Source organism: Schistocerca piceifrons, chromosome 5 (genome assembly GCF_021461385.2).
Source record: "Schistocerca piceifrons isolate TAMUIC-IGC-003096 chromosome 5, iqSchPice1.1, whole genome shotgun sequence".
NCBI classification, from domain to species: domain Eukaryota; kingdom Metazoa; phylum Arthropoda; class Insecta; order Orthoptera; family Acrididae; genus Schistocerca; species Schistocerca piceifrons.
The window spans coordinates 501026930-501031470 of record NC_060142.1 but is presented as its reverse complement, the minus strand read 5'-3'; positions in this window follow the sequence as shown (position 1 = coordinate 501031470).

Below are 4541 nucleotides of genomic sequence, written 5' to 3'. Positions count from 1 at the left end.
CTCCATGTGTGATCGATCGATCGATAGTATTAGCTTAAGTCGTGTGTATGGTAATGAGGTTGCGGTAACACAACTATTTGGAAATAATAGATGCACTAAATAAAAAGCTTTACACGGAACGTCTAGCAAAGAACATACATCACATAACTTCTAAGTGTAGGTTTTACAGAGTAAGAAGCAAATAGGTATGTTCAGTTTAATAATTCAACATGTCGTTTTGATCTGTCTTATGAACTATTTGTTAGTGTTTACTACCATCCCCATGAAATGGTTTCTACAGTTTACGTCTGTGTGCCACGCACAGTCTAGTGCTAAGCTTGAGCGCCATGTAGCGAAGATGTTGGCAGTCATGGACCATAAATATGGTGTATGTTGGCAGTACATGATTTCCACTGTCCAACCAGACAGAAGGACAAGGACGCAGCCATGGGAGGATGACTTGGGATAAGCTTTGATAAGTTCGTAATTAGATGTGCCGGAGAAGACGAATTGCTTGTGTGTTGTAGACGCTATTTCTTTCACTTTCGGTGTTTATCCCATATTTACGATTTTTATTTTTGGGTTGTGTCATACTTTTGAATTTACTTTGTATGTTGAAATAGAAATTAATAGTTTAGCCTGTGAAATGAAACTGTTATTGTGGTGGCCGCCTGTCGTGTAGCGTATACCTGTGTTGTCTGAAGGGAACATTACATCGTTCTTCTTAACAACACAGGTGTTGCAATACCGTATTTATCCCCCGACGTCAGGCAGCAATTAAAACGTCTTCCCACGTACGGGAATTACATAACATGGCCACAGGTTGTGACGCAGGATCGAAGACATATGGTGATAATGGTAATCTGGGTCTGGCCCAGGGTAGTGCACGGATAGCCAAAGTAATTAAGGCAACCGCCCAAGTAAAGCGGGAATTCCGGCTTAGAGACTCGATTCGGCATAAGTTTTCACTGTCTTCGTTCCCTTAAACAGCTGATGGTTGTTCGTATTCGCAACAGCGAATACATTTTATGTACTCCAGAAGAGGGCGGACAAGCGTGGTGTACGAAGTCTCTTTATAAAACTTGTTGCACTTTCTAAGTGTTCTGCAAATAAATCGCGGTCTTCATTTGCTTTCCCTTCAACGTTTTCTGTGTTATCGTTCCAATTTAAGTCATTCGTAATTGTAATCCCCAAGTATTTGCAGCCTTTAGATTTGTATGATTTTTTCGTGTAATCGAAGTTCAGCGGATTTCTTTTAGTACTCATGTGGGTGACTTCATACTTTTCATTATTTAGAATCAGTTGCCAGTTGCACCATACAGATATCTTTTCTAAATCGTTTTGTAATTGGTTTTGATCATCTGGTGACTTTACAAGATGGTGAATATCATCATGTGCAAACAATTTAAGAGGGCTGCTCACATTGTATCCTATGTTATTTATTTATGAGGGTTACACAGAAAGTAATGCACCGGATTTTTTCTCCAACAACTCTTTATTGGACATAGGCCTATTGAGAATTACACATACGGAAGAATGGTGTTTTATCTGCACACCATTTTTTCCACGTAGTCACCATGTTCTTATGGCCTTCCTCCAGCGTGAAACAAGGGTGTGTATGCCCCGTCGGTACCAATCTTTGTCCTGGTGGCGGAGCCAGTGCTTCACTGTGTGAAGAATCACTTTCTCATCGCCCTCAAAATGTCTTCCACGAATAGCATCCTTTCATGGTGCAAACAAATGGACATCCGAGGGAGCTAGGTCAGGTGTGACAGCTGTGGATGGTCTTCCTGGCTGCCGCAAATTGTGGAGATATGCCAAATCGCCTCTGATGACCTCACCCTTGGTGACCAGCGACTAATACTTCCTTTATTATTATTATTATTATTATTATTATTATTTATTTAAAACTTCTATCGACAGCAGATGCTCCATAGGCTTTTTACAAGCGTTTGTGAATATTCCACATAGTTTCTTTCTCTGCAGTGAGAAATTCAATGATGGCACATTGTTTGTAACGTACCTACATCATCTACAGACGTCATTTTGAAACTGTCTTGCACCTACAATATCTGTCGTAAGTGACGGAAACTTGGCGCGCTCGTAGATCAGAACAACAGAGGGCGTATCACACTTCCTCGCAGAACTCCAGATATTCCTTTTGTTTTCCTCGATGACTTTGTCAGATAATACAAATTGTGATTTTTTTTTTTTCCCCTGGCATCTTTCCACGGGTGTACTTTTACATACGGCCGGAATCTCGTTGGGTTTTCTGTCAGATTTTGAGACAGAGCTTCGTTATGGAAACAATTTAAATCACCTTGCATTGAGGTTTATGCTAAGTTTCGATGTTCTGTAAAACTTTGCCAGTTGTGTGGATTTTGCGTTCTGTTAAACTTGGCATACTTTCTTCATTGTTTTTGCAACAGCGTTCTGACCCATTTTGTCTACCATAAGAGGTCAGTAGCCCTACTAGTACCTTGGTGTTGTTCAACACTCCCTACTCCAGATTCATTAGTTGCATGGTGTGCAATTCAGTTAGAGCCCTAGTACTTTCCTCCTTCCCTCCATTTGTGTGCTTGGAAGTGTAATTGAGTTCCCACATGTCATCATTGTTCATGATCCAGACTACCTTTTTCAAAAGTCTTCCCCTGCATACACGCCCCCCACCCCCCCCCCCCCCCCACACACCTCTTTTTTTCCCCAGTGTATCAGCCACCAAATCCCCAGTTTGCCATAGCTGATCTCAGAGACATTCGTAGGATAGATGTAATCCCCATAAATCTCTCTATACTCTAAGTACTCTCATGTAATTATTTGTTCAGCTTTATATGCTTATGATTTGTTACACATTTTTTTCAATACTTGTTAATAGTAAGTTATAATTGGTTGTACTGTGAATATATTTATTTCCAGGGAAGTGATATGGCAAGGGACTCTAAGAAATCCTACATCTACAACTGTGTCTGTACTGTGCAAACCACTGTGAGGTCATGGCAGAGAGAACATTCCATTCTACCTGTTACTGGGGTTTCTTCCCATTCCATTCATTTATGGAGTGCAGGAATAATGATTGTTTGAATGCCTGTGTGTACAGTAATTATTTTAATTTTATCCTCACGATCCCTATGTGAGTGATACATATGAGGTTGTTGTACATTCCCAAAGCCATCATTTAAAGCTGGTTATTGAAACTTTATAAGTAGACTTCCTCAGTATAGTTTACGTCTATCTTCAAGGGTCTTCCAGTTCCGTTCCTTCAGTATCTCTGTGACACTCTCCCATGGATCAATCAAACCTATAGATACTCAGAAGATGGTCAGACGTGTGATGAATCTGATGACGATTTTGATATATAATTATTGAAGCTTATGATCACAATGGTGAATCTGTATATTCGCAATGGGAGATGACATGCAGGAAACTTCTGCACATGATGTTACAGCAGGCCTCTACACATTTTATATCGGAAAAGGTAATGAAGAGGTTTGCATTAGTCAACCTCTTATTGTAGAAAGAACAAGTGCTAAAAACTTTATCTAATTTTTACCTGGGCTGAAAGGGACTGCCAGAAATGCACTTACACATTTTGATGAATTTTATATGTTCATCATTGAAACATGGTGGAAGACATTGTAGTTCACACCAACAAATGGATTGGAAAAATGTAATAATACCAACTATTCCTGAACTTGAAATTGTAAAAACACTACAGCAGAGAAAATTAATGCAGTTTTGGGGCATTGTTTTTAACTGGCACAAAGAAAGTAAATCACGCAAACTATTGTGAACTGTGAGCATCAAATGGCACTGGTGTGAGGAGATAACAACCCTGATATCTACTGGCCAATATCCCTTCACTAACTGCTTTCAAAGGCAGAGAACTCTGCATTAAAGAGCAATGCTGTTTCTGTTTTGAGTTTGACAGCTGATTTTACACCTTGTTTGCTCACAGTTGCTGGTGTTAAATACATAGTTGCCGAAGTTATTGACAGACTTGAAAGACACTCATTTTCATTCACTTCAAGTGTCAAGCAAAGCAAGTATCTGACGAAATCCTAATCACTAAACTTGAACGGTATGCTATCAAACATACAGAAATGTCTCCAATCAGAAGTGACCTATCCAATAGAGTCAATCAGCCATGGTGAAGAACTGCAATACCCTACAGATTTCCAGAGAATTCTCACAGGATTCTGCCCTTGTACTAACTATTCCCGTTCTTGATATACACCAATGATTTGCCTACACTCCTGCCACAAAGTCTATTTAAAGGGTAGTCAGAATAATGTTATCAGTCAAATGATATGGGTATATATGTCTGAGGGTCTTTTGATAAGTCTGATAAATTTCCTTGAAAGAATGGAGTATTTTTGATGCACCTACATGGTTGGTAAGCTTGACTATTCCAAGGATCATATCTTTATTTATTTATTTGACGTGATCTGATTAGAGGCATCAGGCCATTCCTTACATCAGACCAGAGTTTCACACATACAGTATCTGTTATGTCATAGTTACTTAAGAAATGACAGTCTTAATATGACAACTAGTATTAAAAT